Below are 21,986 nucleotides of genomic sequence, written 5' to 3'. Positions count from 1 at the left end.
TTGAAGAAAAAGAAAAAATCCTTTGCCTCTTTTGGCTCCCCCTGGTGGGAGATTGCCATACAAGTATCATGTAGCTTATTTGATAGGTTATAGCATGGCTTAGTTACAAACTAAAGAGAAAGTTCTTGATTCCCTTTATATTTTATTACTGGAGTATCCAAGAGGGGGAAAGAGAGGGTGAGGACACACATTCCATAAGGCAAAAAACGAGAAAATGATTCTCAGATTAATCAGCAATGCCAAGTATGTTCCACAGAGCATTAGTGCACAAGATGTTTCCAGGGGGAGAAAAAAGCATTTCTTGGTGAAATAAATTAGGAAATTTCAGCATACTAGCCACACTGGAATATTAATAATAGATACCATCTTAGTAAACACTCTGAAAAAGCCTACAGTTAAAAAGATCTGTTTAACTTTTCCATTTAATATTACTCTTTAAAGGAAGGTTCTGCAACTGTGATGTTTGCTACCTTGTTTTTAAATGTGCTGAAATAAAATTTTAAATTTGGAGATTTAGTTGAGGGTATTGTGTCTTAATTAATAAAAGAATGGATCAATCAATAGGGAATAACAAAACTATTCACACAGAACCCAAGTTACTTTTCAGAAAACATTTCTAATTGGTTGCATCTGTTTTTGCTAAGAGGTATTTCAGTCTAAGCCTCAAATCCACCATCTAGCTGGAAGAAGGTCACTAAGGAAGCTGGTTCTTGGGGATATCTTATCCCTCACATCTCTTTCTGTCTCTCTTTCTCTCTTTCTGTCTCTCTCTCTCCTCCTGCTCCCTTCCTGTCCTCCATGAGGTGAGAACCTCTTCTGCAACATGTTTCTACCACTGTAAGTTCCATCTAAGCACAAGGGGCCAAGCAACCATGGACTGAATCTTCTAAAACCACAAGACAAAAATACATCTTTCTTCCCCGTAAGCTTTTCCCTCAGATATTTTGGTCACAGCCACACAAAAATAACTAATACAGCTGCCATCACATAAATTACAAAGAATGATTAAACATCTATCACTGACTTTGTTTGGAGAAAACAAATACAAAGCCTAAGTTTTATCCCCTTCCTTCCATAGTCATGCTTTCAGAAAGCTCTTTGAGAGTATTACTATTGAGAATTCTTGAGTGGTTTGACCTTTCAGAGAAGTGTTTGTTGAAAAAGTATAATAGATTTAGTTCCTGCCTTGATAAATACAATTTTACTTAGTAACAATTTGTGCTACACCAACAACATCAAAGAAGGGTAAATAGTAAGATTAACACCCACTTACATACTTACTTTATTTTTTCTTCATATGTAAGTCTCTCTCTCTCTCTCTCTTTTACTCTCTCTCCCTCCCTCCCTTTCTCTCTCCTTCCCTCCCTTCCTCCCTCTTCCTTCTTCTTATAAATTATAACAGATTTCCTTATCTTCACATTATATATTTTTATATAGAAGATATTGTAAAGATATTTTTGTCTTCACATACATATTCCACTAAACAATTTTCTTACAGGATAAGCATCTTCAATTGTCACAATGTCACAACATTCCCTGGGAGATAATCATACTCCAGCCATTCTTTGGAGATATAAACTGAAAGGTGTGTTGATCAGATTCAAGAAGTGAGAGGTTGGTTGTTTCAACAAAGCATTGGCATTGCATTCTTTAAAATTTTTAATGCTATAAAATGTATTTCTTATTGTTTTAATACAAAGTAATTATATTAGTCCAGATTCTCCAAAGAAACAAAACCAATGGAATATATTTACTTATTTTTTATTATGGGAATAAAACTATTATGGGAAATATATATGTATAAATATATAAAATGCTTGTATTTACATTGGACTTATCTTTCACATATGAGAAAAAAACATGCAAACTTTGTCTTTCTGAACCTGGCTAACTTAAGATTATGTTCTCCAGTTCCATCCATTTACCTGCAAATAACAAAATTTCATTCTTGTTTATAGCTGAAGAAAATTCCATTGTATAAAAATATCACATGTTTTTAATCCATTCATCAGTTGTAGGTCTTCTGGGTTGTGTGTCTTTACTGTGTCCTGACTTACATTCCTTCAAATATTTGCCTAAGAGTGGTATTGCTAGATCATATGATATTTCTATTTTTACTTTTTTTGAAGAGCCTCTATACTGCTTTCTATAGTGGTTGTACTAGCTTACATTCCCACCAACGGTGTATGAGGGTTCCTTTTCCCCCACATTCTCACCAGCATTTATTGTGGTTTGTGTTCTTGATGATAACCATTGTAACTGGAGTGAGGTAGAATCTTAATATTCTGATTTACATTTCCTTTATGGCCAGTGATGGTGAGCATTTCTTCATGTGTTTTTTAGCCATTTGGATTTCTTCCTTTGAAAAAGTTTTGTTCAGTTCATTTGCCCATTTCTTCATTGGGTCATTGATTCTTGGGGAATTTAGTTTTTTTAGCTCCCTGTGTATTCTGGTTATCAATCACTTGTCAGATGTATAGCTGGCAAAGATTTTCTCTCGTTCTCTCGTGAGATGCCTCTTTAGTCTAGTGACCATTTGCTTTGCTGTACAGAAACGTTTTAGTTTCATGTAGACCCATTTCTCTTGCTGAGCCACTGGAGTTCTATTTAGGAAGTTATTTCCTGTGCCTATATGAGCTAGTGTATTCCCTACTCTTTCCTGCAGTAGATTCAAAGTTTCAGACCTTATATCAAAGTCTTTGATCCATTTTGAATGGATATTTTTACATGGTGGAAGACATGGATCTAATTTCAGTCTTCCACATGCAGATATACAGTTTTCCCAGGAACATTTGTTGAAGAGGCTGTCTTTTCTCCATTGTACGTTTGAGGCATCTTTGTCAAAAAACAGGTGGCGGTAGCTGTGTGAATTTATGTCTGGGTTTGCTATTTTGTTCCATTGATCTTCATGTCTGTTTTTGTGGCAGTACCATGCTGTTTTTATTGCTATGCCGCTGTAGATTAGTTTGAAGTTGGGTTCTGGCATTGCTCTTTTTGCTCAGTATTGCCTTGGCTTTTGTGCTTCTATCTAAATTTTAGGGCTGATTTTTCAATCTCTATGAGGACTGTCATTAGAATTTTTTTGTTTTTTAATAGTATTATTGTACTGGGGGTGCATTGTGACATTTACAAAAGTGCTTACAATGCACCTTGTTCAATTCACCACCTCCATCATTCTCCTTTATCCTGCCTATCCCCATTCTTAGAATAGTTTCAATAGGTCTCATTTTGCCATTTTAATACATGAGTATGCTATTGGAATTTTTATGGGAATTGCATTGAACATATATGTTTTGGTAATATAGCCATTTTCACAATATTAGTTCTGCTAGTACATGAGCATGGGAGATCTTTCCATCTTCTGAGGTCTTCTTCAATTTCTTTCTTTAGTGGTTTATAGTTTTCATTGTACAGGTCTTTAACTTGCTTTGTTAAGTTTATTCTTAGGTATTTTATTTTTTTGAGGCTATTGTAAATGGAATTGCTTTCCTAAATTCTTTCTCAGTCTGTTCATTGTTGGTGTATTGAAAGGCTACTGGTTTTTGTATATTGATTTTCTATCCTGCTATTTTGCTGAAGGTGTTTACAAGGCCTCAGAGTATTTTGATGGAGTTTTTAGAATCTTTTATGAGTAAGATCATGTCATCTGCAAATAGGGATAATTTGACTTCCTTTCCTATTTGAATTCTTTTTATTTCTTCTTTCCATCTTTTTGTTCTAGCTAAGACTAAGAGTAGGGAAAAACTATGTTTAGTAAGAGTAAGGAAAGTGGACACCCTTGTCTCTTTCCTGACTTTAGAGAAAATGATTTCAGTTTTTCCCATTTAGTTTGATGTTGGCTACAGGTTTGTCACATATAGCCTTCATTATGTTACAGTACATTCCTTCTATTTTTAGTTTCATCTGAGCTTTTATCAAGAAAGGATGCTGGGTTTTGTTTTGTTTTTTCAGTACTGGGATTTGAACTCAGGGCCTTGAGCCACTTCATCAACCCCTTTTTTTTTTGTGATAGGATTTTTTGAGATAGGGTCCCATGAACTATTTGCCTGGGGCTGGTTTTGAACTGTTATCCTCCTGATATGTGCCTCCTGAGTAGCTAGGATTATGGGTGTGAGGCACCACCTGGCTAAAATGGTGAATTTTGCCAAAGGCTTTTTATGCATCTATTGAGATGATCATGTGATTTTTGTCCTTGAGTAAGCACTAAGTTTCTGAGGAAAACAGAAAGGATTACTGATCAAGGGAAAGGGTATTATAATCAATAGGTTTTAAATAAAACAGGACAAATAAAATTAATTTTGAGTCGAGCACTGGTGGCTCATGCCTATAATCCTAACTAGTCAGGAGGCAGAGATCAGGAGGATCATGGTTCAAAGCCAGCCCCAGGCAAATAGTTTGAGAGACTCTAATCACAAAAAAAAAAAAAACCCATCAGAAAAAAGGGCTAGTGGAGTGATTTATGTGGTGTCTGTCTAGCAAGTGTGAGACCCTGAGTTCAAACTCCAGTGTTACAAGTAATTTTGAAAATCTGAGGGAAAATTATTTTTAATTTACAATCTCATACCCAGGAAAATTAGCATTCAGTACCAAGAGCAAAAATTATTTCAGATAAACAAGAACTGAGGAACTCATTTATCCATCAGAAAACTCGGGGCGTGGGGTCCGGGAGACAGGGTGTGCAATGAGAATGGTGTGGTGTTAAAGAAAGTGCAGTGAAAAGACAGAAATGGATCATATAATTAAGTCTAAATAATGGTTGATGAACAGTGTCTTAGAAAATTATGATGCATCTTTAAAAAAATCCCAGATGGAGCCAGGCACTGTGGCTCACCCATGTAATCCTAGCTACTCAGGAGGCAGAGGTTAGGAGGATCATAGTTCAAAGCCAGCCCCAGGCAAATAGTTTCAAAGACCCTATCTCAAAAATCCCACCACAAAAAAAGGGCTGGTGGAGTGACTCAAGTGATAGAATTCCTGGTTAGTAAGCCTGAGGCTCTGAGTTCAAATCCCAGTGCTGCCAAAAAACAAACAAAAAAATCCCAGATGACTACAAAACCTGAGACAGCAAAGCAATGCAGATAAATATAATTTGTTTTTAGAGAAAGCAAATATGAATTAATGTTAGACATCAATTTTAAGCATGTGCTAAAATATTAAGGATAATAATGAAAAGAACAAAAATAAGACAGAAAATCAGATCTAATGAGATCCAAAGCAGTAGAGAAAAAGAACATTATCAGTTCAACAAAGAACTGAGAGGAAGGGAAGGGGAGGAAGAGAAGGAGAGAGAGAGAAAGAGAGAGAGAGAACAAAAAATATGGTAAACATATAAATGAATCTAGCATTTAAAGAAAAAAAAACTCCCTTTATCTTACTACCCTCTCCAGAAGTAATAGCTAACATTGTGGTTTATATAATTTCATTTTTATACAATTACAGAGATAGATTAGATGGAGGACAATGAAGATAGATAAGTGATTGGTAGATAGAATACGATGTGATAGCTAGATTGACAATAGATAAGATAGAGCCAGATAATATAGATTTTTCTGTTTTTTCTTTCCCTTTTGTTCAAAAAAATTTGTTACAGAAATTTTATCCATTCTCTTCCAGTCACAGAAAGAATAATATATTTATATACACTCATGACTCATTTTCAACAATTATCACCATTCTGTTTATCTTATTTCATCTATCACACATCTACATGTTTCTGTTCTGCAATCCTAGACTATCTAATATTTCACCTTCTAATTAATATGAACTTTTCTTCTCATCCCCACATCTAACAAAATTAATACCAATCCTGTAATGCCATCTAATACCCAGTCCACATTTAAATGTTCCCCAATTGACTCAAAGGTTTTCTTTTTCATGGATGTGTCTTTGTACAGCTATATAAAAGAAAGTCCTCATAATGTGTTATGTTCTTTTTGTAGACACTTTGTAATACTGTATGTATGTTTAATACTAAATATTGTGGAAAAATTATTCTTTTATTGGAATTTAACATTAAAGTTAATATTTTCATATACTTATTTGACTTTTAGTATTCTTTTGTAAATTGCCTAAGAATATTTCTTTTTCAGATGTATTTGTAGAAGCTTTTATCCAGTCAATTTTTCTTTATTTTTGTTACATTATGCTTCTAATATCCCTTTTGTTTTTACAGCTTTTTTCATATATATGTTGATCTCCCCTATGACCTCTGAGGTTTGCTAATATTACACATAAAAGTTGTCTGAAACTATCTTTTTTCTTAGAATTATTTTCTCATCTTTTAGAATCAAGGTTATTGATTCTAAAATCTTGATAAAATCTTTCCCCAGTTGCAATTTAGCCTGACTCCTAGTCATAAAAAAATTTGCAAATGATATCAGTTAGGAACAAAAAGTTTTACCATCTCAAGCACACACACAGAGAAACAGAATTCCTAGGCCAAGTTCTCACATTTTGTATTCCAATAACCAGAAAACATGACTATTTTGTTAGAAAAAGTAGCTCATTTGTTATGAGCAGCACTGGAAATGACAAAATTCCAGAACAACCAAAAACAAGTTGAAACAGGTTATTGAATGTTCTGTAAAAGGAATGTTGGTTTTCCAGGAATATTCACAATGACCTCACAATCTTTTATCAGAATAACATTTCAAGGAGATTATTTTAAAGTGTATCCTAGAAACCTTACCTCATAAAACCCAGAGTTCTAAAAACTAAACAAGTACTTTCTAGCATCAGTACAAGCAGGAGGAAAATAGCATGACAATTTTGATGCATATTTGTAGAACAGTCTTTTATGCATATTATTTCTAGTTAGGGTAGAACAGCTGCAGAGAGAGAGAGGGAGAGGAGAGAATGCACACTGGGAAACAGGAAAAAAATCATCTCAAAGTAAGATGCAGGACAATTTGTGTTTGTGTCTTTTCTCTGGCTTTAAGGAATCACCTGTTAGTTTCTCTTCTCTTCTCGGATAACTGTTTTATTATTTACCAGCCCCAATCTATTTAAATCAAGGGTTATGCCTACGCAGAGGGAGATTTCAAGATGAAATTTAACACAAGCAAAAATAGCAGTTTCTCCAAGTGAGTCAATGTCTGCTTTTCATATACCTTTGGCTTATCTAGAAATCACTCCACCTCTCTTTCTCCATAGACTCAGTGTCATCAGCCTTGAATCCTGGAAGCTACTCTCTGAAAGCATGTCATACACCCCGTGTCCAAGTATGGTCAGTATGAGGTAGCTGTCACTGAGAGCCCTTGGGGAAAATTAATGGCTGTCTATAGAGGTCAAGAAGATGGGACAGATGGCTCTGTCACCACCGCCAGACTGAGAGGCTGAAAGAAACTCAGGGTCTGTGCAAATACCACTGTGTTTCATACACTTGCTCCTTTGTTAATTCAGCCTGCCTGTCAGCAGCTGTCCTTCATTGTTTGGTTTGGGGGAAGGGTTGTTTCATTTTCTACACACATTTTTTATTTATCCCAATTTGTTAATGACTCAAAGAACACATTTCAGAAATTCCTTCAGGCACCTTAAAGCAGAAAGGGACCTTCCCACTTGTTTCTTTAAGGAACAGGGAAATTTCTATTTTTGTACATTGCAAAGCAAACACCGTTATGGGATAATAAATTTAAATTCTTTTTAAAAAACTCTTCAAGAATAATCAATTGAAGATATTTATTGTTCAAAGATTACATCCAGCTAATACCAACACGTGATTGGGTTAATGCAGTGAAGAGAGAAAAAAAAGGTCAATAGAGTAAAAGTCAATCACATTAACATGATTTAATGATTTAAAAATTTTGGACTTTTCAGTGGTGTCTCAGAGTCAATTAAATATCCTTTTTTCTCCAAATGAACTTCTCAATCAGGAAAAGAAAATGAAAACAAAGTTATAAGATGTTCACATAACCTTTTCTCTCTTCCTCCAGCTTCTTCTTGGCTGGCCTCATTTCTCATTTCCCTTTTGTCAGGACACCTCTGGTGCTAACAGCTGGCTTCAGAAAAGAAGCAAAGTGGTTTAGCTTCTCAAGTGTCAAGGTCATGCCCGAATGGAACATCACAAGGCTATGACTCAGGAGAGAAGCTCACCTGCATTCTATTTCCTTTATAAAGAGCCAAGCACACATCCTTAACCAGAAAATTTCTTTGACACATAAATTCTGAAGAGTTCCCATCGTGTCTAACACATCTTCCCTTCACATTACTGATGTCTGATTTTTAGCCCGCGTTACGGTCACTCCTCCGACCCTGAACAAGAGCAGGCCACTGGCTTAACTGCACACAAAACTGGTGCCTCAATTTTCCTCTATATATTTTGCTGATGTTTTTCTAAAGTAACAGTCCCAAAGTTCTAGAGAATCAATGGATACTTCCAGGTTTTGATACTTGCAAGTTTTTGAAATTGTAAGGAAAGTCTATTTACATGCCTTCCTACAAATGTTGTAACCAAAATAAATCTATGACTTAAAATTGTCACATACTTCATAAAATGATATGGAGCTTTTCATTCCTATTGGTAGGAATTTAGAGAACCTATCCAAATCAATCTAACAAGCCTCTCATCTGGCCTGTTAGAAGTCCACACTGAGAAGCTTTCTTCAGGGCACAGCTCTCACAATGAAAACTCCGATCAATCTGACAAGTCTGATTCATAGGTTCTTCTGCAAAGGCCATTTGCAGGTACCTGATTACTTGGCAACACTATGTCTTTTACTAAACCTTATTAGATGCTACATCTATGCCATACAAAGTCTAAAAGTTCCTTAAGTAACAAGTCAATTTGATATTTAAAACTGACTAAAGGAAAATTTACTCTCTACAAGTTGCCAGGCTTGTAAGTGGGCCTTTCATAACCCATAAGATCTTACCAACTCCCACTCTGGCCCTTGGCCCTTAAAATTGCCCCAATCTACCCCTGTCTGCACTCTCTCAGGCCCCTGGGATTCCTACTACCTCAGCTTTCTCCTGCTCAAATATGCACTGGTATCCTTACACGATAAAATGTAATGCACATGCTCCATATTTTCCCACCCCTCCACACACATATGTTGATTGCTTCACAAAGTAAACCATTATAATTCAAAATTGGCTGGAAACTGATAGGTTCCTTGAGGGGGTGAATTTTTGTTTTTTTCAAGACAGGGTCTCTATGTAGCTCAGGTTGGCCTCAAATTCATGATCCTCCTGCCTCAGCCTCCCAAGTGCTGGCATTAAAGACTTGTACCACTATACTTGCTGGCTTCTGTATACTTTTATATGCAAGAATATCAGAACAAGCAAAATCACAAGCAGAAAAAACTAAGTCACATTTCAATTTTCATGAATAAATAAGTTTATATTGAACATCTACTTTGGGCCCAGCACCAAAGAACTAGAAAAATCTAAGGACACAAGCTTCTCAAAATGAATAAGAAAAAGTAAATAGAAGGGTGAATTTGAGCAAGTACATATTATACATGTTCAGAAATATGGCAGTGAAGTCTCTTTGCACAATTAATATTCACTAATAAAAATATGTGTCGCTGAGACCCTAACACTTCTAAAACTATACCAGGGAACTTCATTAAGTCAAAACTATTTTATGAAGATATTGTCGGTCTTTTTCACTCTTACTTATATAAAATTAAATGGTAGAATTTTCTAGACAGTAAAGGTATGTGACACTGGAATGGGTAGAATGCAGAAGCAGATATGAGAATCTACCTGTTTTTTGTAAAGCAAGATATTAAAGACACTTGAAAAAATGTAGACCAATACCATTCTTTTAACGAAAATAATATTCTTTTGGAAAATCTAGTTATATTATAAAAATATGTGATTTATGTTGGTATAATAGGTTTATTGTTTTTAATAAGCTGGTAAGTATTCTAAATTTTCAGTATTCATACCAAATATATAACTATTGGCAGATACAATCACATAAACAAAAGTACTTTGGAGTTCTTAATAGTATTTAAGAAAGTAAATAGGTCCCAAAGTTGAAAAGTTTGAAGACTGCTAGTTTATGGCAAAGTATAACAACCGACATGAACTGGAAGAATGAGAATAAAATAGATGAAACATGAAAGGAAGTAAATGCCACATAACCATATGTTGATCAATGTAGTATGGAATCAAAGTGAAGAGGAGGGTAGGAAGGAGACAGCAAGAATAATTAGAAGGAGCAGTGACGTACAAAATAATTTACTAGCCTGTTTGTCACGGACACTGATCCATCTGTTAGACTCCATCAGCTGTGGATGGCAGGGTTCATAAGGGGCTTTAGCAGGGCCTTGAGGAAAAACCTGATTGGAAAGATAGTAAAGATGGTGGGCAGGAGGAGCATTCAGCCTCAGCAAGAGCACAGGCTGTAAGGGAAAGTTGATGGAGAAGGTGGGGCAGCTAGAGAAGAAATGTGCCTGACTGGAGAAGGAAGGAGGGAGAAGAAAATAGGATTGGGGAAGCAGAGTTCCACACACATAGGTAAAAGAGGCCAAATTTGCTTCTCTACACTAAGAATGATACTCTCTTCATTCTACCTGCTTGAAATTTCATCATCAAGAAGTATATTTGGATTACCAACTTAAGTTTCTTTAAAATTCAGTTTTCTAAACTATAACGTGGATATTGAAAGTATACTGTGGATAGTGAGATTTAAATGAGACCATTGATATAAAAAATTGCTTTTGAAAAACTCTGAAATGTAGAGTGCATCTTGAATAAGATTCCCAAAATGAAAACACATTTTCTGTATAAGAGCTGTCACTCAGAACTTTGTAAGAATTCAATTAATCAGATACATTTTGCCTAAGATTCCTAGCTGAGCTCTTGTATAAGAAATTCATGGAAACTCTGAGGTCAGAGAAGGACATGGTAGGAAACGAGAGGCAATTTGGGGGCACAGGACACTTTAGTGGCAAAGAGAGTAGCCAAAGGTCATCCAAGACCCTAGATCCAGGAGTGTGGAAGATGCCAAACACCAATGGCAGTGGCACAATCATAGGTGTAACTGAAGGCTCTAGTCCGTTGGCCTAGCTTTGACACTTGGTAACTACATAATCTTGAACAGATTACTTAACATTCTCTAAATCTTTCTTTTTCATCTATGAAATGGTTTTTTAAAAATAGTGCCTACTTTTTGGGAAAGGGTTTTGATGTTTTTTCTATTTGATCTTGTTTTACCTTCTCTTTTCTTTCAAATCTCAACTCCAAATAATTTCCTCAGGTCACAGTACTCTAACCAATCCCCACTCTCTATAATAGTGCTCTACTGTGTTTTAATCAGAGCGCTTATTTAATAAAACTATCTCATTATGCATATTAGTTTTATGTCTGTCTACCTAAACTACAATGGAAGCCCATGAAATCACAGGTAAGAGCTACCTGAAAAATCTTGCGAGGCTCACTTCTGTGTGCCCAGTGCCTAAACCAAAGCCTCATTATATGTAATTGCTCATTAAATAGTTTGAATAAGTGAATACAATTGTTCACTGTGCCAGTAAATGTGTAAGATCAGTAGAAGTTTAGGTTTAATTTAGATAGTTTGACTAGATTACTGCTTTAAGGACCTTACATAAATCATTTTATCTCAAAACTTTTATAAAATAAAATAAACTGTATTTTTTGACAGCACAAATAGCTGGGTCTCCCTTGGATTAAGTAGAGCAAATGTTCATTCATTCACTGTGAGTCAGGAACTGTGTTTAGCACTTATAAACCATAGTGACCAAGTCCATGACTTCACAGAGCTTATAGACGAGTAGGAAAGACTACTTTTAAAAATTAATTTAAAAATAAGTATGGGTGTTATCGGGAAATTACAAATTTCTATGGAAACAAGGGATCTAAACCAATGTGGGGTAGGGAGTAAGAGGTATTAGAAAAGATTCTCACGGGAAATTTCAGGAGCATGACATGAGTTGGAGTTAGTAAAGAAAAAACATGGGAATTGTCTTTTATAGCTATAAAGGAAAAATGCTGAAAGTTAAGAAGAGGCAGAGCACTTCAGACAACATGAAAAGATTTCTTAATATAATTGATCCAAAGGGTAGTGGAAAGCCATGGAAGAATTTCAAGCAGAGGAATGACCTGATCAGAACAGGCAGCTGCTGAGTTTTAACAGCAATGTCATTGCAACCTTAGCAAAGTAGTTAATTGAATAGACATCTTTTTCTTCAGTCTATGTATATAATCAAACTATGAAATTTGATTAAAGAAGATGCCCAACAAAACCTTGGTTCAATTGTCTACCATACATTTCTTCATGCATGCAAATAGGAACTTTTAAAACACGGTGTTTGAGCTCAACATATTTAAATGGGCTTCTGTTCTTGCAAAGAAATCCTCTAAATGGTGAAGTATCTAAATGATTTGTTTCAGGTAGAAAGTATCTTCAGCCAAAAGTGAAAGAGAAGTACTGATACCTTATGGAAAGTGCCTATTCTAAAACTTAGCGATGGGAAGCACTTGAGATCTAGAGGCAACGGGAAAAGGAATGAGTCACAGCAATGAATGAAAAAGAAGAATCAATCTAGCATTCCAGGGAGCATGGATTCTGTACTTGAAATGATTATATTTGAAGAAGAGGGAAAGCATTATTTGGTTTATTTTGCTTTAGTTTGTTTTCATTTTTGGCCCTGATTTTAAGTACTGTGTGATAAAAAGAGAAAAAGTCTGAGTCTGGTTGCCCAGGCTTGAGTTCCTGGGCAGGTACTACTAGTTCTGTTGTGTACTAGTTGTCTTCAAGCTTTCTCTGGACTTGTAATGGCTTCATTTCTCAAGTAAGTATATTGCTATATACTTTCTACATATGTGTCCTACATGACAAGTACTTTACTACATAAGCTACCATCCAAAAAATGTATTCACCATCTCCTCCAACCTTTCTCACACTTTTTAATCTCACTGTCCCTTCCATGCATTTGTAAAAATCTCAATTCCATAGTCACTAAAAACAGAAGTGATAATGTAAGACCTGAAACTCTGAAACAACTTCAGGAAGTAGTAGGAAATACTCTGGAACTTATAGGTATAAGGAATGACTTCCTAAGTAGAACTCAAAAGGCTCAGCATCTAAAGACAAAGAATGAACAAATGGGACTGCATCAAACTAAAGGGTTACTGCACAGCAAAAGAAACAATCACTAGACTCAAGAAACAGCCCACAGAATGGGAGAAAATCTTTGCTATCTATTCATCCAATAAGAGACTGATATCCAGAATTTACAGGGAACTCAAAAAAAAAAAAAAAAACTCAACTCCCAAAGAATCAACATCCCACTGAAGAAATGGGCACATGAATTAAACAGGGAATTCTCAAAGGAAAAGTTACAAATGGCCAGTAAATACATTAAAAAGTGTTCATCTTCCCTGGTTATAAAAGAGATGCAAATCAAAACTATACTCAGATTTCATCCCACCCCAATTAGAATGTCCACTTCAAGGGCAAGAAAAATAACAAATGCTGGTGAGGGGAAAAGGGGAAAGGAAAAGAGAATGATCGAGTATCTGTAATGTGGTAAAACATAAGATCTGTGAAGTGAGAGGATATAAGGATGTGTATTGAAAAGGGATGGGGTGGGAGGTAAAGGGGTAAGGAAGAGTAATGGAAGGGGTTGAATGAACCAAAATAAAGTGTACCCATAGAGGAGATGCATAGAGAAACCTTTTTGAACATCAAATTAAATATTAACAATGAAAAACAGGACTATAAAATAGAAACAGTGTATGTCAGGGGTGGCGCTAGGGGTGGGGGGAGGGTGAATGAAGGAAATTAAGGTGAGGGTATATGGTTGATGAACTTCATATACTTATATGAAATAGAACAAAGAAACCTCTTGAAATTGCTTTAGTGGGGCAGGGAGGTGTTGAGGGGAAGAGAGGACAGAGGTCACCTAACCAATGTTCAATATAAGCCTAATTGGAACTGTCACTATGAATCCCCCCTGTAAAACAAATACACCCTAATAAAAAATTTATAAGAAAAGAAAGAAAACAGAAGTTATTATTTTGCTCTAAATTCTTCCATGAGATAGTCAATCATTCACTATCTGTAAATATCTCTTCTAAAATTATCTCAACTGCTGTTGAATTTGTTTTGTTATAGTTCACTTTTCTGCTTTTATCTCCTGCCTCTGCCAATAGATAATATGTCCCTTGATAATAGAAAAAATTTCTGATTACTCTTTCATTCTGTCATAATATAAAACCCATTATGAGCAGTCAAAAAATGTTTAGTGAGATATTTGAAAAACTAAGTGTAAAAATATTTCAAAAGGTACACATATGAGGGAGAGGAGATAAAGGAGAATGGTGGAGGGGGTGAATTCAAATATGACACATTTGATATATTGTAAGAACCTTTGTAAATACCACAATGTACCCCTACCCAGCACAACAATAAAATTAAATTAAATATTGTAAAAAGGTACAGATATTACACAAATGTAGCTTTAGTTTTGATGGCAATTCCTCTTTTATCAGATTCCTGTCAAATGAAGGAGGACTATCTTGATTCTCAGACCCTTCACTCATTTCCTCCCATGATACAAAAGATATCCAAACTTTGACATCTTTGTAAAATAAAATTACATTGATCTAAAAGATCTGGTTATATGTTTGTTCCACTTTTGATCATTTATGGTAATATTTTGTTAAGTTGCTTTTATTCCTTAAACTTTCCTACATCTAGATGTGACCATTTACAGCAGGACTGGACTGTTGGGGCAATACCATATGGCAGGAAGCCAAATGGCAGTCTTTTTAGTTGGTCTATTTTAATTCAGTTACTCATAATAGAAGCACTATGCAAAGATGCATGTGGCTTACATTGACCCACGCACAGATTCACTCTTTCTTAAATAGACATCTCTTCTTTTTTGATCATAAATATGTCTTGTCACAATTTGGCTGCCTAATTTTAGCTCCAACTGGGGTTTGCTTAACCACCAACTCCAAATCCAGGCCAGAAATAGGCATAAGAGGGATGGTCATGTGTTTAACAAGATCCCAGGCAACCAGCCAACACACATTGGAGTCAGGATGGAATTTCTTGCCCTGTGAAAATGTAGTGTTAAATCTCCCTCTCCTTCTTCTCTCTTTCTCTACAAGTGGATCTCTCCTGTACACTGAGCTGTCACCCAAAACTAACAAGGAGGATGTGTCTCCCAGAAATCTGAGCTACAGTCAAAAGTGCACGACCTCCCAGCCTTGACATACCAACTTGAGCCATGATTTCTGGAATAGTTGGAAATATTTTAATGCAGTTCATCTTGCTATACTATTTCATCAATAACTTCTAAAAGTTCACAGGGTGTGTCTCTGAAGTTCTCTGATACCCTCAGCAAATAACACATAGTATTTCTTTTCTTACTATAGGAAATTTGAATTCCTTGTTCTTCATTCTTCTCACCCTCTCATTAGGACTTTTTTATGAAGCACGAACTCCCATTTTCACTTCTTTCTTTCCTTCTTCTGGCTTTTGGTAGTAGAAATATGTTCACTGAGAAAACTACCTAATTGGTCACATCACGTACTTTGTAGATATCTGAACTTGTTGATATATATGCATATCTCCCTAACTTTCTGGAGCCTTCATACCCTCCTTCACGGAAACTTTGTTGCAAGTTAAGATAGCCTATAGAGGAAAAATTAAAATAGTGTATTTATAAATTTGTATTTTTTTTCTGTGATTGACTTCTTGGAAGACTTAAGCACAGATAAGAATGAAACAATCTCAAAAATCAGAAAAGAGAGAAGGCCTAAAACCTCACATAACATAAAATCCTTAGATATTTGTTACCTATAGTTAACATCAAAGAACAACTATATAAGATCTTTCTTAATATTTTAATCTATAATTAAAGTTCTGAATTCTACTGAAATATCTTATCCCAAGAAGCTTTTCTGTTTGTTTTCTTTTTGAGTCAAGGACTCACTATAGAGGATTCCAAGATGGCGGCTAGAGGTAGGAAGCAGAAAGCGACTCTCCTATAGTGAAATCTTGGAGAGACGCTGGAGACACACTTTGTAGGCATAATCACCGAGAAAAGGCATAATTTGACCCCTCCACATCTCCAGCCGGTGCAGAGAATCTCCACTTCACATTAAACTGAGAAACGAGGAGGGCCCCCGGGGCCGCCAGTGGCCGGTGCCCATACGGCTTGGGAAGACGCAGACCAGGTGAACTTCACGGTACCACAGTTCCCCCACAGACAAGCCTGGGCCAGAGCAGCATAGCCCCCTGGACAGACTGACCTCCACCCGGGAAAAAAAAAAAAAAGAGAAACTGAGTAATAAGCAGTAAGAACAGTTAAGACACGCTGGAAAGAGGGTGGGGCGCCCTGAGCACTGAAGATTGGGGGAAGGGAATCCTTCCCGGGACTGTAAATAAACAAGCCGGGCGGGCCGGAGAGGCTCTGGTGGGAACGGGGCGCGTGCCCAGCAACCAGGAGCAGGGAAGCTTGTGAGAGTGGAGGAGGAAAGACCCACTTCCCACGTGAACTGTAAACAAACATGGCGGCCGGCAGGAGCAGCAGCACCGCCCAGTAAGCAGGAGCAGGAAAGCTGCTGAAAGTGGCAGTGGGAGGAAAACTTCAGAGGAGAGGGGCTCCCACATGAACTGTAAATAAACACGCAGGCCTGACAACATGGGGCAGTGTCACCTTTCCCAGTGCTTGGGAAGGGGAAAGCCTGTAGCAGAGGCTCCCGCACAGGAGAACTCTGAGCAAATAAAGCCTGTGGAACCAGGTGAGTGCTAGCTCACCCCAGAGGTCTGCATAAATAACGCCGCCAGCTACAGGCTGAGAGCAGCAGGCAGGCAAGCCACAGTTGCAGATACCACTCTCAGAACTGCCTCCAGATGCTTTTTTTTCTTTTTCTCCCTACCTTTGATAAGAGAACAACCGGATTACACCTGCAAGCCGAAAAACTTACTGAAACTGTATTGCATTTGAAATGGGGACACTTGGTGGGGCTTTTTTTTTTTTTCTTGTGTGTGTGTGAGTGTGTGCGTGTGCAGTTTTGTTCTACTTTATGCATCCCCTTTGATGAGACAACTACAGAACAACATCTGAGGCACCAACTCCAGGACTGGAGATTGAGACGGACATCCAAATTATTAAGACTGAAACTGCATTGCATATAAACTTGGAAGTTTTTTGGTTTTTTGTTTTTTTTTTTAATTTTCTATTTTCCATTTTATTTTAATTCATTTTTATATATAGATATTACTTTCATTTACTTATTTTTTTTTATCTTTGATTTTCAATCCTCTCTCTGTCTCTCTATTGTCTGTTCAGCTTACTGGCGATTAGTACACTAACACTCCCTGTTTATACCTTTGAAACTCTCTTGTCTGATACCTTGTTCTGCTTTCTCCCTCTTGTCTGTATATTTGTTTTCCCCTTTTCTTTAACTTCTTGCTTTCCATCTCAGCTCACTCTTCCATTCTCAATATTACCATTGTTATTATTACAAGCTAGAAAATACTTAATTACACACAGTACAGGGACAGAAACAACACCAAGGACAATGACGGGAAGACAGAAAAAACAGGGAAACCAGTTTCCCCACAGCAAAAAATTAGTACAGGAACCAGAGGGGAATGAAGAGAACAGAAACTCAGATCCAGACTCCAACAAAATGAAGATAAACTATGCCAAAGGACCCAATGAAGCCCACAAGAATAATTTAAAAGAAGACATACTACAAGTACTCAATGAGAATTTTATAGAGATGATACTGAATAGGGTCAACCAAAATGTACAGGAGACACTCAAGAAATTCCAAGACAATAAAAATAGAGAATTTGAAAAACCAAAGGAAGAAATAAAGGAAACCATAGAAGCACTGTATAAACACCAAAGTGAAAGAGAGAACACAATGAATAAACAGATAAATGAACTCAGGACAAAAATAGACAATATTAAAGATGAAACCACCCAGGATATGGAAAACCTCAAAAAAAAGAATGAAACAGAACTGCAAAACAAAATGGAAGGCCAATCCAGCAAAATAGAACAAACAGAAGACAGAATCTCAGAACTTGAAGATGAAATGGTAATTAAAGGAAAAACCGAAGAACTATTAATTAAACAACTCAAGACCTGTGAAAAGAAAATGCAAGAATTCACTGACTCCATCAAAAGACCAAACTTGAGAATCATGGGCATCGAAGAAGGAGAAGAGGTGCAAGCGAAGGGAATGCGTAATATATTCAACAAAATAATAACGGAAAATTTCCCAAATCTAGAGAAAGATATTCCCATACAAATGCAAGAGGCCTCCAGGACACCAAACAGACCAGATCAAAATAGAACTACTCCACGACATATCATCATTAAAACAACAAGTTCAGAAACTAAGGAAAGAATATTGAAGGCTGTAAGAGAGAAAAAACAAGTAACATACAAAGGTAAACCCATCAAAATCACAGCAGACTTCTCAACAGAAACATTAAAAGCAAGAAGAGCGTGGGGTGAGATCTTCCGGGCACTGAATGAAAATAACTTCAACCCCAGGATACTCTACCCAGCAAAGCTATCATTCAAAATAGATGGAGAAATAAAAGTCTTCCATGATAAGCAGAAACTAAAACAATATGTGACCACAAAGCCACCATTACAAAGATTCTGCAAGGGATCCTGCACACAGAAAGTGACACCCAACTTAACCATGAAAAGGCAGGCAGCACCAAACCACAGGATAAGAAAAAGCAAGACAGTAGAAAGTAACATCAAGTTAGGTACACACAATCAAACCTTCAAACAACTAAGATAACTAAATGGCAGGAATCACCACATACCTATCAGTACTAATGCTTAATGTTAATGGACTTAATTCACCCATCAAAAGACACCGTTTGACAAAATGGATTAAAAAAGAAGATCCAACAATTTGTTGCTTACAGGAGACTCATCTCACCGACAGAAATAAGCATATGCTTAGGATGAAAGGCTGGAAGAAGATTTACCAAGCCAATGGCCCCCGGAAACAAGCAGGAGTAGCAATACTTATCTCTGACAAAGTAGACTTCAAACCTACATTAATCAAATGAGATAAAGAAGGACATTCCATGCTAATAAAAGGGGAAATAGACCAAAAGGAAATAATAATCATCAATCTGTGCGCACCTAATGTCAACGCACCCAATTTCATCAAACATACCCTGAAAGACCTAAAAGCATATATAAACGCCAACACAGTGGTTGTGGGAAACTTTAACACTCCATTATCATCAATAGATAGGTCATCCAAACAAAAACTCAATAAAGAAATCCAAGATCTAAAGTATGCAATAGATCAAGTGGAACTAGTAGATGTCTACAGAACATTTCATCCAACCTCTACACAATATACATTCTTCTCAGCAGCCCATGGAACCTTCTCCAAAATAGATCATATCCTAGGGCACAAAGCAAGTCTCAGCAAATATAAGAAAATAGAAATAATACCATGCATACTATCTGACCACAATGCAGTAAAAGTAGAACTCAACAACAAAAGTAAAGACAAAAAACATGCAAACAGCTGGAAACTAAATAACTCATTACTTAATGAAGAATGGATCATCGATGCAATAAAAGAGGAAATTAAAATGTTCCTGGAAGTCAATGAAAATGAAAACACAACCTACCGGAACCTATGGGACACAGCTAAGGCAGTCTTGAGAGGAAGGTTTATAGCCATGAGTGCATATATTAAAAAGATTGAAAGATCCCAAATCAATGACCTAATGATACATCTCAAACTCCTAGAAAAACAAGAACAAGCAAATCCCAAAACAAATAGAAGGAGAGAAATAATAAAAATAAGAGCTGAAATCAACGAAATAGAAACCAAAAAAACCATACAAAGAATTAATGAAACAAAAAGTTGGTTCTTTGAAAAAATAAACAAGATCGATAGACCCCTGGCAAACCGGACTAAAATAAGGAGAGAAAAAACCCAAATTAGTAGAATTAGGAATGCAAAAGGGGAGATAACAACAAACACCATGGAAGTCCAGGAAATCATCAGAGACTACTTTGAGAACCTATATTCAAATAAATTTGAAAATCTAAAAGAAATGGACAGATTTCTAGATACATATGATCATCCAAAACTGAACCAAGAGGAAATTAATCACCTGAATAGACCTATAACACAAAATGAAATTGAAGCAGCAATCAAGAGTCTCCCCAAAAAGAAAAGTCCAGGACCAGATGGATTCTCTGCTGAATTCTATCAAACCTTTAAAGAAGAACTGATACCAACCCTCCTTAAATTGTTCCATGAAATAGAAAGGGAAGGAAAACTGACAAACACATTTTATGAAGCCAGTATTACACTTATCCCAAAACCAGGCAAAGACACCTCCAAAAAGGAGAACTATAGGCCAATCTCCTTAATGAACATTGATGCAAAAATCCTCAACAAAATAATGGCAAATCGAATTCAGCAACACATCAAAAAGATTATTCACCATGACCAGGTAGGCTTCATCCCAGGGATGCAGGGGTGGTTCAACATACGAAAATCAATAATCGTAATAAACCACATTAACAGAAGCAAAGACAAAAACCACTTGATCATCTTAATAGATGCAGAAAAAGCCTTTGATAAGATCCAACATCATTTCATGATAAAAGCTCTAAGAAAACTAGGAATAGAAGGAAAGTTCCTCAACATTATAAAAGCTATATATGACAAACCTACAGCCAGCATTATACTTAACGGAGAAAAACTGAAACCATTCCCTCTAAAATCAGGAACCAGACAAGGATGCCCACTATCTCCACTCCTTTTCAACATAGTACTGGAATTCCTAGCCAGAGCAATTAGGCAAGAAGAAGGAATAAAAGGAATACAAATAGGTAAAGAAACTGTCAAAATATCCCTATTTGCAGACAACATGATCCTATACCTTAAAAACCCAAAAAACTCTACTCAGAAGCTTCTAGACATCATCAATAGCTATAGCAAGGTAGCAGGATATAAAATCAACATAGAAAAATCATTAGCATTTCTATACACTAACAATGAGCAAACGGAAAAAGAATGTATGAAAACAATTCCATTTACAATAGCATCAAACAAAATCAAATACCTAGGTGTAAACCTAACAAAAGATGTGAAAGACCTCTACAAGGAAAACTATACTCTTCTGAAGAAAGAGATTGAGGAAGACTATAGAAAGTGGAGAGATCTCCCATGCTCATGGATTGGTAGAATCAACATAGTAAAAATGTCGATACTCCCCAAAGTAATCTACATGTTTAATGCAATTCCCATCAAAATTCCAATGACATTCATTAAAGAGATTGAAAAATCTACTGTGAAATTTATATGGAAACACAAGAGGCCACGAATAGCCAAGGCAATACTCAGTCAAAAGAACAATGCAGGAGGTATCACAATACCTGACTTCAAACTATATTACAAAGCAATAACAATAAAAACAGCATGGTACTGGCACAAAAACAGACATGAAGACCAGTGGAACAGAATAGAGGATCCAGATATGAAGCCACACAACTATGAGCAACTTATCTTTGACAAAGGAACTAAAAATACACGATGGAGAAATAGCAGCCTCTTCAACAAAAACTGCTGGGAAAACTGGTTAGCAGTCTGCAAAAAACTGAAACTAGATCCATGTATATCACCCTATACCAAGATTAACTCAAAATGGATCAAGGATCTTAATATCAGACCCCAAACTCTTAAGTTGATACAAGAAAGAGTAGGAAATACTCTGGAGTTAGTAGGTATAGGTAAGAACTTTCTCAATGAAACCCCAGCAGCACAGCAACTAAAAGATAGCATAGATAAATGGGACCTCATAAAACTAAAAAGCTTCTGTTCATCAAAAGAAATGGTCTCTAAAGTGAAGAGAACACCCACAGAGTGGGAGAAAATATTTGCCAATTATACATCAGACAAAGGACTGATAACCAGAATATACAGGGAACTTAAAAAACTAAATTCTCCCAAAACTAATGAACCAATAAAGAAATGGGCATGAG

This window comes from Castor canadensis, chromosome 1 (genome assembly GCF_047511655.1).
Source record: "Castor canadensis chromosome 1, mCasCan1.hap1v2, whole genome shotgun sequence".
NCBI classification, from domain to species: domain Eukaryota; kingdom Metazoa; phylum Chordata; class Mammalia; order Rodentia; family Castoridae; genus Castor; species Castor canadensis.
The sequence above is the reverse complement of the archived record's forward strand: the minus strand, read 5'-3'. Positions refer to the sequence as shown.